Source organism: Neolamprologus multifasciatus, chromosome 1 (assembly GCF_963576455.1).
Source record: "Neolamprologus multifasciatus chromosome 1, fNeoMul1.2, whole genome shotgun sequence".
NCBI classification, from domain to species: Eukaryota; Metazoa; Chordata; class Actinopteri; order Cichliformes; family Cichlidae; genus Neolamprologus; species Neolamprologus multifasciatus.
This window is the reverse complement of record NC_140439.1, coordinates 28,870,986-28,886,195: the sequence shown is the minus strand read 5'-3', so window position 1 is coordinate 28,886,195 and position 15,210 is coordinate 28,870,986.

Genomic DNA, 15,210 nt, shown 5'->3' with positions numbered 1-15,210 from the left:
ACACTTTACTAAATTAAAATTTCTTTTTGCAATTATTTGCTGTGTAATGTTTACATTCAGACTTTGTCTTGTGATAAAAATGTTTATCCTATGAATTGCTGACTAACCTCTGCTTTTTTTTAAGGATCCGGTCCTCTTAGTTGGCCTTAGATTTGTTCAGACATTGTAATGTGTGCGAAAGAATCATATCAGTATGTCTTCACTGGATATTTATGCTTCCGAGAACTGTAAGCATGCAGTAATGACAGTAGTACCAGTAGTATTATTATAAAGACATACTACAACATCAAAACATGCTGGGTATTACTGAAGAGAATAAAATAATAAAGTGTTGACTTAAATGCATTCAACTACAACTTTTTTTTTTCTGATTTAGACTTCAGGATACTTTCGCAACCTTTCAATCTCATGTTCAAGAAGACACTATTTTATTTGATGTCAAAACAGGAAGCAGGTCAAAGAGGAAAAATAAGGTGGAACTCATTCTTTCAGCTGTGCACATCGAATAAAGCAGATCAAAGTCAAACATTAAGAACAGAAATTCATCTCTGAACTTTATCCTCACTGTAAGGGTGTGTGTACTCCTGTCTGTCTGTTTCTGTGTGTGTGTTTCTTTTGTTATTTCTCTGACACTGACAGAGAAACATCAAACTGAAATACAGTTTTTCTTGAAGATGTTTGGTCTGTCACATGAAGGTGATCACATCTATTAGTCTACAGTGAAATATGACTGTATCCCACTGTACTTTTTTTGTACAAGTTACCAACCTACCTGTACTAGCAAACGTTGTTTTGTAAGGTTGTCAACATTTTTGAATTCACTCTTGGAGCCACTTTCCTTTCATCCCAAACACACATGGCCCAGTATCTATGGCAATTCAATGCAAAGCTGCAGTGTAATTCGCTTCGATGTTTACAACCTTCTCATATAACATTGATCGACGCTGCATGGCTGCACAGGAGGCTTAGTACACACTCTGTATGCTTGGCGGTGGAGTGCTCCTGACCTCCTATTGACAGTTCTTATACTGGGTGTCACCTTGTGGATCAATTCCCTTTGCACAATAGAAAAGCGAATGCCACCCCACCTCTCGGGAGCCACCATACACAGTATGTCAAAATTTCATATGGAGGATTTTTTGGGGGGGTGGGGGGGTAAACGTTTCCCCAATGCTGGGAATAAATCTGCCTGCAAAGCATTATTCCAATCAAAAACATAATCTCCTAAATGTTTGTATTCATCAACCCTGTCACCTCTGCTAATCCGCGCCTTTGCTTACTTCTCATTGGCATCCTGGACTTAAATGCTGCTTTCCACATAAAGTCATGAATATTTAACATCGTTGCTGACTCATAGAGAGTGATTTTAATGCCAGCACCGAACAAAAGATTTTCATTTTTTAACATGTAAATGTGGAAGAGACAATTACAAAGCAACAACAAGAGGCTTTTATTCCATCAGTGATTCACAACCCTAATCCCTCCTCTCAGGCGATTTGTCCTCCCACTGGTGGAGATTGAAAATGTGACGTGTCTCAAGCTTATGGCCCAAACTGCCATACCCTATTCATACAGTATTTGTTTATTATTCTGTCCGACCTTTATTTTCCCTTGGCCCCATGACAAATCGTGTTTAATATGAAATGTCTTGACTGATATACAGCCGAGTGTGTTTTGAATACAGAGCAGACTCGCCTGCTTGTGTATTCCTGTGTTATATTTACTTTGATGGCAAATAAACATAACCAGTCATCCTTGAGAAGTGGGATACATTTCAACTGTGAGACCAAAAGGAGGGATGTACCACAAATATTGTAGACTGGTGGTCAGTGAGTAAACCCGTAGGAAGTGACCTTTCCAGTTTAAGGTGAAAGGTGTGAGAGAGAGAGAGAGGTCAGCCTGACTATGCCCTCTGTTCATTAGTCCCAGATTAAAGCTAGGCTTACTATAATTCCCTTGTAAAATAGTTTTTGGAGGTTGGAGCCATGATTGATGAAACAAGCAAGAAATGCTTGTGTCAGATCTGCGTTTGCCCTCAGTGGCCCCTTTAAAGTGATAAAATGGACATCTGGTGGCATAAAGGATTATTTGAGAGTGGAGCCTACGATGACAGGCTTTTAATACTAGAGCTGTTATTACAGCTCTATGTAAGCTTTCTGTATACATATTTTTAGCTCAAATGTCTATTAAATTAAGGCTTTTGTGAAGTCAACAGTTTAAAAGAGTGACTATATATAGGGGTGTTTATACCAGTAAAAAGAGCAAAAATCCAAGACATGGTGTGGTTCTGATGATATACCTGAATCTCTGTTGCAGTAATTTGATTTCTTCTCCTTTTTTAATTAAAACATTACTCCAGCTGAACCAAATGCAAACGCATAATAGTACAATTAATTGTAGGCTATCACATTTAATTTGTCTGTAAAAAAATCTCCCTTGTTGTAGCCTTAATGAGGCAATTGATTTCACTTGACACATATTGACGTCGGTTGTTGTTTCTTTATTTTGCTAAGGGAAATTATGCAGATTGCAAGGCGTGAGCAAGGAAAGGGGACAATGCCTTAAGATGTGTCTCACCAGCTGTGTAGCATATGGTATTCTCATGCTTTAGTATACATTATGCAGTGCTCCATCCCACAGTGACTGAATAATAAAGGTACCACACTGTTACTGCCACACTGTTACTAGTTCAGGTGCTTGAAAAATACTCACAATAAAATATCTTGCTTTATGTCATTTCTTAAAGCTGAGAAGTGCTAACATATAAACTTTATTGTATCATTGGAGCACATTTTCATTTAAACACTATATGATTCACTGACTGAAATCTATGTTGTATACTGATAATCATTTCTAGGGTAAAACCAGTCTACTTACATCATGGTTATGTTATGGGAAAGTGTGATACTCTTTCTTAGTTTGGGGCTTCTTTTTTTTTGCACTCTACTAAACCATTTATTATTAACACCAACCCAAAGCAATTTGCATGGCTTAGCTTTCTCCCTGAAGCTGTTTCACAACACAGCATAATTATAAATCTACAACAGTCACTCAGAGTGTCTACACATTTAAGGGCTAAAATCCTCTTTAAACTTGCTCAGCATTGTTAGTGTCATGAAACTATTCCAATATTCCTGTCCCACAAGGCACTTCAGTTATCTGGATAGCGAGCCAAGGTGTATTGTCTTCCTCTTTTATTATTGATGGCACTGTGCTCTAGCCTCTGACAGAGCAGGATGAACTGGTCTGCAATGAACCTTGCAAAACAGTCAACGGCTTTGCATCAATCCACTTGAAGTGAACATTAACCATTTAAGTTATATCAATCCAAGGAGAGGAGAAAAGGAGATTAAACAGGAATCAGTGAGTATTATAGCAGGAATATTTTTTTACAAGTTATTGCAATGATTGCATGTGAGAAGTATATGCAGTAGGTGCTACATTAAGGTATAATTTATTGTGAAATTTGACAAAAGGTTGTAAATGCATTATGGTATGCAAAGCTACAGTGCTATGAAGTATTGCCCCTATTCCTGATTTCTTAGCGTTTTGCTTATTTGCCACACTTAAATGTTTTAGATCATCAAACTAATTTTATTATTAGTCATAGTTAACTCAAGTAAATACAAAATGCAATGTTTAAATGATGATTTCATTTTTTAAGGGGGAAAAAAGCTAGCCAAACCTACTTGGTCCAGCCCTGTGTGAAGAAGTACTTATCCCCCTTGTTAAATTATGAATTAACTGTGATTACCCACATTTTATTGGAAAATTGAGTTCAATTTCACTAGCCACACCCAGGCCTGATTACTACCAGACTTGTTGAATCAAGACATGACTTAAGTAGAAGACATCATGCCACAATGTAAAGTCTTGAAAGGGTTACACAGCCATTTCTAAGGCTTTGGGACTTCAGCAAATGCTGAAATAAATGGTGAGAGCCATTTTCCACAACTTGGAAAAAACTTGGAATGGTGGTGAATCATCCTATGAGGGGCCAGTCTACCACAATGACTCAATGAGCACATCAACGACTCATCCAGGAGACTACAAAAGAACTCAGAACAGCATCTAAAGAACTGCAGACGTATCTTCTCACATTTAAAGTCATTTTTCATTATTCAACAAAAAAAAAAGAGACTGACCAAAAATGGCATCCATGGAAAAGTTTTAAGGCAAAAACCACTGCTGAATAAAAACAACACAAAGGCTTGTCTCACATTTGCCAAAAAAAAAACCCGCCACCAAAACAAACTGATGATCGCCAAGAATTTTGGGAAAGTAATCTGTGGAGTGATGAGACAAACACTGAACTTTTTGGAAAGGTTGCAATTTGTTACACTTGCCATAAAATTAACACAACATTTGACAGAAAACAACCTTGTCACAAGATTCAAAGATGGTGGTAATAGTATTATGGCATGAGTCCACTTTGCTGTTTTAGAATGACCTGGATGACTTGCTATAATTAATGGAATCATTAATTCTACTGTCTACTAGAAAACCCTAAAGAAGAATGTCTGGCCATTAGTCCCTGCCCTGAAGCTCAAGTCCACTTGGGTTATGTGGAATTGAGCGCACAGCAATGTGAAACACTCTTGGCCAGTTATCACAAATGCTTGATTGCAGTTCTACTTGCCAGTTTAGGGGGCAATTCCTTTTTAACACAGGGTGAAGGTAGGTTTGAACAGCTTTTTCCCCATAACAAACCGAATCACCCTTTAAAAATACTGGTGGCCACCAATCCTATCACTCAGCCTCCTAGTAGATAAACCAATGGTAAAAATTTTAAAATCCTTGGTCACCTTATTCTCAAGTTATAGCATTTATTAGTATTTTCAGAACAGCTGACTTCTGACCTTGAGGTCAAAGTCACCGGAGTTTGAACTCATCCAAAATTTTTAGTAGCTATGGTATCAAATTGAAACTATGACGCCACCTAGTGGGGTGTAGACAATACCCATGAGGGGTAAAAGCTGCACTTTGTATTTTTTTTTAAATAACCAGGCCCTATCTTATCTTAATAACCGTATCATACCATATCACTCCATTAGAGAACACAATTTTAGGGATAGCCTTTAGCTTTCAGACCCCTCTTCTGTGGAACCAGTTTCCAATTTAGATTCGGCAGACAGACACCAGCTCTACTTTCAAGATTAGGCTTAAAACTTTCCTATTTGCTAAAGCATATAGTTAGGGCTGGACCAGGTGCCCCTGAATCCTCCCTTAGTTATGCTGCAGTAGTTGTAGGCTGCTGGGGGATTCCCATGATGCATTGAGTATTTCTTCTGCGGTCACCTGCCTCACTCACTATGTGTTAATAGACCCCTCTGCATTGAATCATACTTGTTATTAATCTCTGGCTCTCTTCTACAGCATGTCTTTCATCCTGTCTTCCTTCTCTCACCCCAACCTGTCACAGCAGATGGCCGCCCCTCCCTGAAACTGGTTCTGCCGGAAGTTTCTTCCTGTTAAAAAGGAGTTCTTCCTTCCCACGGTCACCAAAGCACTTGCTCATAAGGGATCATATTATTGTTAGGATTTTCTCTCCTGTATCATTGTAGGGTCAACCTTACAATATAAAGCAGCTTAAGGCGACTGGTGTGATTTGTTGCTGTATAAATAAAATTGAATTAAATGAAATTATTTGGGTTATCTTTGTCTAATATTCAGATTTGTATGATGATCTAAAACATGAGAGAAATCTGCAACGGAAAACTAATAAAGCAGAAGGGGGTAAATACTTTTTTAATACACATATCTGGACACATGGAGATAAATTGTAGGAAAATGTCACTCTTGCCTTCTTTGTTGTATAGTGCCTGTTTAAGCACTAGTAAAACGGGATTATCTGCAAAATGTTCACATCTGTGGCTTCCCTTTCTTGTTGCACTAAAAGCTCAGCACTTGCTGTGTTAAAAGAAAGATGGATTCTCTATGTCCTTCACCTCCATTTTTCACCTTGTCTCTGTACCACTCTTTCTTTCAACTAAACAAGGCACAAGTGTAGTTCACATGCTTGTCCTCTCTAAGGGGACATTGGTTCATTCATTAAGACGTGAAGCTCGCTGTTTTCCTCCAGCTTACTTGATTGACAGAACAGCTCTTCTATGCCTCTCTCTTCTCTCTCTCACCTGTCGCAGCTCTGTTCATCCCACTGACATCTCACCGGATCAAAGGATTAAGCCTGCGAGGACAGCAATTGCTCTGCTTTACCTGGAGGTTAAGACAGCAAATAACTAAAATGTAAATCGCAAAGCAGATATTCTCAGTGTGAATGAGTGTAATAAGGAAGATAGTATTTAGCAATTATGCCGCAATTATGGTGAAGTTTGAAAGTCTGTAATGCATTCACCTATGCACTTGGTCTGACAGTGCTCTCTACAGTTTGACGCTTGACCCGCTTATGCTCTAACAAATGATTTAGATACTATTAAATTGATGCTAAGAAGACTTAGCTCTTTTGTTAGCAGTGCAGCACTGTAAATATATATTTTGTTGCATTGCATATTTTTAAACATCAACACCCCATTCACATTGTATTATGTTCAGATAAATATTGTATAGCCAAATGTGTAAAACCTGGGTCCATGGTGACTCCCATCTCTCACCCTGTGACACCTGGGATAGGTTGCAGTCCCACTGGGACTCTGAACTGGATAAGTGAAAGAAAGTGGGTCTATAGAGCCATAAAGAAAAATATGAATTTTAAAATTTTAATCACCAATTTTACTTTGTAAATCACCTGACTGATTTACAAATTACAGTATAGAGTGACTATAAGTGAGACTATTTAACTTGCACAAAGCAGTGGTAACATCAGCCTTGGGTACCAATAGTGGTGTTTATAGAATATGGAAAGAAATGACTTGAAGCATCTCCCTTGAGTAAAAGAGGTGATTTAATTTGAATTTAGAAATATAAGGGAAATGGAGTATATACAGTATGCTTTGCTATACTGTAGCAATAATATGACAAAAATAAACCTGTCTAAAAAGCGTTTGGAAAAAAAAGAAGACTAAATGGACCACAAACCTTGTATTAAGTTATTTCTCATAACTTATCCAATGGAAAAGAAGATGTCTAATTGTACAGACATCTATGATTCTACTTTCTAATGATCTTGTGGTTCCAGTCAGGACTTTAGGGAATCCACAAACCTGCATGTGATGTTACAAAGTCTCGGTCCCTTTTTTTCATGAACAGCATATGCTGTGTGCTAACTTAGCAGGATGACCAAACCTTTGTTCATTCCCCAAATGGCAATGGGCAAGAGATACGGTACAACCTTGCTAGCTCTCTGACTTATTTCAGAGCTGAAATAAAATGTAACAGTGCATTCTAATTTTAAGAAAGGCTCATTCTGATGTCTGTTTGCTGCAAGCGTTGCATCAACACAATATGTAATTTTCACATGACCTCTGCATAAATCAATATATTGAAAGGTGTACATGCAATATTATTCCTACAGTATGGCAGCCTATTGGTTTTTCAAGATAATAGTGCTCTGAATGCAACAATAGCTGGATTCTTCCAATTAAATTTGGTCAGTTCCACTCCTAAAACTATTTTCCTCTTTTGTAGTACCGTGCACATATTTTACTATTCATTTCATCTTCATGAGCTTGCTAAAAGAAAGTCTTTACCAAGCAGCCAAGCAAAGAAAGATATTTGCATATCACTGAATAGTGTCATCAAACAATGTAAACCAATGGCTCTTGATCTTTAGTGTCTTTGTTAGTAGCCAAGGATCTGAGGCTCAACATATTCTCGACCACATAAAAACAGAGCATTGTGAACACAAGCATGCACTGAGATGGATGTAGAGACCTCATATGAGGGTGAACAACCACCCCTTAAATATCAGTGCTGCTTTTAGCCTAGTTTGTCTTGTAGTAGACAAAATATGCTGAATGTTTAGCCTTCTGGCTTTATTTTGGGGGGTAGAGTTTGCGACTACAGACAAAAGTAGATACGTTGGTATTCTCTGTTAAAGGAACAGTCTGACTCTGGGCAGGTTAGCTTGTAGAATAGCAAAGTGCAAATATGTTTTACAATTAGTATAGTCCAGATAAACAATAGTTGTTATTTTTTGCATTTTATTTTTAGTCTTAATCTTTTAGTTTAATGATTGTACTTTTTCTGCACATGATCAAAGGCTGTAGTTGCAACCCCTCAAGTCAAATATGCATGTTTTTGTCTTACTTTATGTCTGTGGAGGCACACCCAAGCGATTCCCCGGTTGTTTTTTCCTTGACTGTGCTCCAGTGACCCACAGTATGTCTCTTCATCTTTCATCCACACATTTGCAATAATGAGGAAAAGATGGATAAAAGTTTTTTGGGTTGTGGCATGATTCTCCATGCAACTGATTGACCACAATGGCTACACAGTTAGGGTTATCAGTGGTTACTGGTTTTGCAAGCTACTTTTTTATTTTCATGTGAACACATTTTCCTAACATGTGTTTGTGGATAGAAAAATATCTGTTTGTGTGGTTGTAGGTCTTCCTCTCTGTATACCTGCTACCCATCAACTGTACTTTCTGGAAACTATACCATATACCAGACTGACATTTCTGGACTGACATTTTTGACATTTTTTCAGTGACTTTTCACATTTGCATTTGTGCATGTATTTGTTTGTGCTGTTCCATACAGACTGCATTATTGCTCTATCAGCAGTTGAATGTCTACTTATAGTAACCCAAGGACAGTAAAGCAAATAAAAAAAGCAAAATGTCAGCTTTTTTTTTATTTTCACTCACAAACATCTCTTCATTTGAGGTGATGACATTGTATGAATAGTGTGTGCTCAGCAAAGGCTTTGATGGACATGGAAAATGAAAATTTCCAGAGTGCAGTAGATTAAAAACTGTGGGATGGAGAGGGTAGACTTCTTGTTGGTTTGCAAAATCTTTAAATAGGGTCTGATATTTTAAACATACCCTTTTGTTCAAGTGGGAGCAAGAACTACTAAGGCTCTACAAAGAGAGGAGGTTTTGACAGCACTGCTCACTAGTCTCATATTATGCAAGTGCTGCATTTTAAAACTTCCATTGATTGTTGCTGTAGTCACATAAAAATCAAAACTGTTGCACTTTTTCAGTTCTAAACCGTGCATCTAAACCACATGTATGCAGAGTTATTTTCCTTTAATTATTCTATTTCACTAACAAATAATTGGCCTTAAGGGAAGTCTAAATCAGGTCTCAGAGGTGCAAATTGTAATCGTGGTCACAAACTGCATCACATCTGCCAATGGGGGTCATCAATTGATGAAACAAGCGGGACCCACATCATTCACAAAAATCAGAGCCAAAATACTGAGGCCAGCAAATCAAACACCCTCCATTACTTAGTTACACCTTGAAATTCTGTCCATAGATATTAGAGCTGGTGATGAAGGGCAGCCTGGTTGAGTCTAGTATCTGACCTATTGTGGGAACTGAAAACCAAACTCTTGTTATGACCAAATGGTCTGTAACAATAGGCCTAGTACCCTATATTAACACCAGAGGACCCCCAAGGTATGCAGTGGAATGCCACTCCAAGTCAACAAAACAAAAAAATCTTGTAGTGAAAATAGGTTTATAAAACAGTTTGCAATGCAACTCCCCTTTCACAGCATATTATAAAAACTATTTTGGTGCATCATCAGCATACTTTAGCCTTCGTGTCCTAATGTTTTTCCTTCTTTAGCGTGAGATTAGATAGTTTGAACTTAGTTAATGCTTTTAATGCTGGTAATCATCACCAAAAAGGATGTGACTTCTCATTAAAAAACATGAATAATTTCTAACCACTGGCTAGAACAATACTCTGTGCTGTGTTTAAGGACAATCAAGGATATGTAGTTGAATATTAATCAATTCCAATTTCGAACACACAAGGGGAAAAGGATTTAGAACTGCATAAATTACATTTTGACTCGGATAGAATGTCCATTTGCACTTACCTGAAAAACATGCTATTAATTAAGAAATTTGCAACACCTTTGTAATATGATTTCCTAATTTTACATTGTTAAAAGCATTGCCAACCAACACCTTCTTTTTTTCAATTTGTGATTCAGATCCATAAAAGATATCTAGTGTAACTGATCCACCAATTATACACAGCAATTGGGGTACTGCTATACTATAATGAACAAATTTGATATCTGCACACTAAAGTCTGCCTTTCTTTCTCTGCTCTCAACACTCAGGAAAATATATGATGAAGCAAGTTTTAATTAATACATGAATTAGACAGAATAGCTTAAACCCCTTATACACTAGTCTTTTTAGTCCATACCATTCGCTTTTATTTAAAAAAAGATTGGGAAAGGTTCAGTTTTACAATAAAGTGATTCCCTCCATTTTAAAATGATGTTTTTTTGAGGCAAATATTGATGTTTTATTTATGACACCGGGGAAAATGAGCCAGCTTAAGATTTTTCTAAACCAGATAAAAGTGATGGTAAACTAATTCTGTGGTTACTTCTGGGAAATATTGTTACCATATTTTGGTTTACCATTGTTTTCGATTATATATCCCTGTGGCTACAGTCTGCTGCAGTCATATACGTGGGAGTGCTAGCTTTCACGCCTTAGTAGTTGTGCCGAATGAGAGAGGCTACATTGCCTCAGGTAAGGAAGCATGGTGGTGATTTCCTTTTTCTTAACAGCCTTATTGGCATAACTGTGCACAGATCTGTGAAGGCTTAGACTATTTGAATGACTTTTCTCAGTTCAAAAACTTTAGTTAATGCGTAATATTTGTCTGGAGAAGATTTTGAAGTTGCAACAATGAGTTTTTGTATTGTATTGACCTATTTTTCTTATCGACACCCTGTACTAATCAACTTTGACATGATAGACAATGGTCTGAAAAGCCCCTTAGATGATGTTAATACGAGATAATACTGTATTTGTCACAGATTTTGGAAATTGATTTGTCACAGCAAAGGGTGATTTTTTGCTAGTAGTAGTAATGATAACAACAATAATAGTAATTTCAAAATCAATGAAGGAAAATGTAATTCAATTATTCAATTTAAAATGAAAGCGCGGATGACACTGTTAGACCGATACATGGCATTATAAAGAGTAAGATGGCAAGTAGGATTGCTTTGACAGTCTCAAGCACTTTGAAAGTCCTGTGGTTTGCTCATTTAATAAAAACTGATTTATGAATCAATTATGACTTATTTTCTTGTTTTGTACAGTGGGTTTTAATAGATCACCAATTAAGAGTATATATAATTATTATGTACTGCTTATGAAGAGCATGATCTCAATAGCCTACACAGTAACATATTTCAATTAAATAGTTTTACAGCCATTTTCATCACATGAAACTTCTGTTCCTCAATCGTCCCTTTCCTTCAGCAGTCTTTAAAGTGATCTTCAAGTTGTGTCACTTAATGTCAAGTCTTGTAAGGCTGATAATTTGTAAGACACTTTAGATTCAAAGCACTGCCAACACCTTTCAGGGGTAAAATGAGAAAGGAGATTGCAATGGACTCTGTCCCTTTTCCCAGGGACAGTAAATCTATGCTGAGGGTACTGGAACTGTCTTTGATCACAACTAGTGTTCAGAATATAACACGTCTTCGTTCCTCACAGAATCTGTTATAGTTAATGTTTTCATACTCTAATGTGAAAATTTGGAATGCAAGATGCACAAGAAAACCACACGGTTTTATGTTTCAAGGGCTGAACATAATTAAGTACCTTTCAAACATTCCTTCTTGCTCAATTCTGATGTTTAGAATTATGGTTCAATAGTTTCTTCTTTCACACACTACACACATTTTGTCAATATGTGATAACTGTGGTGTTATCATTTGTAAATGTATTATTTGTAACAGTTTTTTGTTTGTAGTGTATTTTTGTATTGCTTATGACACATTAAACGTAGGCCATAGTGGTGTTTCGGGCAAAATGCTCGTAGAACAGGCAGAGCAGGATGGTGAAAATGAAAATACTTATTTGCTGATATGTAGGAATATTTACCATGTTCTCCATCTTAGCATATAAGCATATGTCAGTTGTTGCAGTTGGTTTGGTAGGTATTTAGTAATGTGATTAGATTGAATTGGATAAAAATATGAATCAAACTAAAGTTAGTTCCATACATCCTGAGGGAAACATTAATGTTCTTGTCATATTTCATGGCAATCCATTTAACAGATTTCAAGAAATGTCACTCAGAATCCCAAATATCAGCTTTGTGATGATGTTGCATTAGAAATCAGTGGACTGGAAACCATGAATGTCTGTAAATCTCTATATAGGAGATGTTTGAGTATCTCTTAAATACATAAAAATTTGTATCTTCTGGTCACTATACCATGAAGTTTAAAAACAGATCATTTAACTTCTGTGGTTTGCGAGGTGGGTTTTCCATGGATCCTACAGATGGTTGATTAGACTGAGATCTGGGGAATTTCGAGGTCAAGTCAAAACCTCAAACTTATTTTTCTCCTCAAATCATTTCTGAGCCATTTTTGCTTTGTGGTACATTATCCTATTGAAAGAGGCCACGGCCATCAGGGGATTAAATTTCCATAAAAGGATGTACATCATCTGCAACAGTGCTTAGGTAGGTTGTAAATTTCAAAATAACATCCACCTTGATGCCAGGACAGAAGGCTTCCCAGCAGAACACTGCCCAAAGCAATACACTGCCTCTGGCCACTCAACTTTTCCCCATAGTGCATCCTGGTGCTAGATGTTCTCCAGGTAAGTGATGCACACACACCTAGCCATCCATATGATATAAAAAAAATGTGAGTCATCAGACCAGGCCCCGTGATCAAGTTCTGATGCTCAAGTCATATTTGGCAGTAGACCGAGGTCAATATGGTCACACGGATTGGTCTGCAGCTATGCAGCCCCATTCACAAAAAACTGTGATGCACTGTGTAATCTTTCTATCAGAACCAACATTAACTTCTTCTTTTTTTTTTTTTTTAAAGCCATTTTGTCAAACTATACTGAGTACTCTTCCTTTGTGGAAATTGGCTCATCAAAAATGGATCACGATCACCTCATCAAAAGAAACACAGAACTATATACCACAGACAAAATATCTCATTTTTCGTGTACAATAAATTGCAATGAATACCTCAGCGTGTTAATGCATAATACTGCATCTTTTCATGTGCTAAACATATATGTATCCTCTTTTCCTTTTTTTGGGACGTCCCAGTAGTGTGAAAATGGCAAGTTTTTGTTGTGTGACATAACATCATGTCTGATACTTGGAATTCTGATGTGCTTGCACATTTTGTGGAAAAAAATATCCATTTTATTTTATGGTTTCTCTGCATCAGAGATACCCTGACTGCGATTATAAAAGCAATTTCACCTCCTGTGTCTAAAAACCCTCAAAGAGTAATTAGCCAGAGACTCCCACCAGCACCCAATTATCTCATCAATTAAGTTTCTAAAAGCAAGTGAGAACTTAATTAGGGAAGTATCTATATTGGTAAGATGATCAAACCCAAAGCTGTCAATCCCATAAGAGGTGACCAAAGGTCTGGACCACCATTGTGTCTTTCTCACCCTAATGAAATCCCTTTCTAAATTCAGCAGTGTTCCCACTGCAACTCAAATAAGCCTCAGTACCTTACTAGCAATGTTAATGAAACCCTCAACCAAATTTCATCGATATATATGCATAAATATATGCTTACCTATACTTTTAATTTGCACTTTGAACTCATGTTAACCTTAAATCAGTGTGTGCCTTATCTATATCAACCCTTACTTGATATGCTATGAATGTTCTGGTTTGGAAATTAGCCTGTGCAAACTGAATATAAGGGCCAAGGCTAGATCAATGAGCCTTGAATAAATTGGTAGTTTTTTTCAGTGGAAATAATCAGTTAATCAGTTCCATATCTCCTCACCTCAGCGGTGCTATAAATGAGAGGTTTGGTGATAAGACACAATTTTCATTGCCTCTTGACCTTTTAATTATAAGTGTATAACTTTGTAGGACTGAAGGATATAGACATTTAACACTGAATTATGTTTAAAAGTTGACCTTTCTTCTTGGAAAGGGAATTGAGCATGGTGCATCCTGTATATATAAATGAAGTTTGTTTGTGTGTCTCATTAGTTTTAAAGTGAATCGAATTAAAAGCTAAAACTGAATGCAATTCTTTGACTGCAGTTGCCAAAGCAGGTAGCAGTTTTGTGTTGCTATTGCAGACTTAACCGGGTGACCGGGCCTTTGCATCCGTGGCACCTAGACTCTGGAATAACCTCCCTGTTCATATTCGTATTGCCGAGTCTATCCAGTCTTTTAAATCACGTCTTAAAACTTATTTTTTTACTTTGGCTTTTGATTCTGTCTAGTTGGCTGGTCTAGCTTGTTGTGTTGTTACCTATTGTTTATTGTCCTCTTTTATTGTTTGTTTTAACTGTCTCATGCTTTTACTGACTGTGAAGCGCTATGGTCAACACTGTTGTTTTAATATGTGCTATATAAATAAATTTTGATTTCATTTGATTTGATTTAAACCCTTTTTTTTAACCTACAGTATATGTATCTCCTAATTTGGACTCATAATTTGGACAATATCAGAACTTTTTAACTTCATGAATATCTTTAAAGGTTTAATGAAATACCACATATCTAGTGTTTTTGGGAAACATAATAGGGCCAATATTTCTTTCACATGATACAGAAGTAATCAAACAAGAATGTCAACAGTCCTGTGCAGCCCCATCAAAGTCCTACATATTTTTCATTTATAATAGACAGGGAATCAAAGAACCCACCCTTCGAACTCTGAGCCAGTTACACAATGTCTTCTGCTGCCCCCACTTCACTATCTGTGTGCCTTTCATCCCATCCTCTTGGAGAGGGACAGCGGATTCTCTTTCTTCTGCTCCTCGGCCTCTCTGTTTGATCTCTGTAATTCAGCTAATGAGGCTGGGCCTCTGGCAGGCAGCTGGCATGCACACTAAAGGCAGCAGCACTGAAATATGCCCCTAGATCTCAGTTAGCTGCACAGCGCCACCCCATCTGACTCAGCAGCCAACTCTGAAACATCCAGATACTCGTTGAACATGGTGGAAGAATCACATTTAATTACCTACCATTGGAAAGTCAGCAGAATTTTGAAATAATCAAATGTAGGTCAGCTTGAGCTCAGCAGTAAAACAACAGGAAGCTATGAACAGAACCTGTCAAGGTGATCTTGACAATTCTT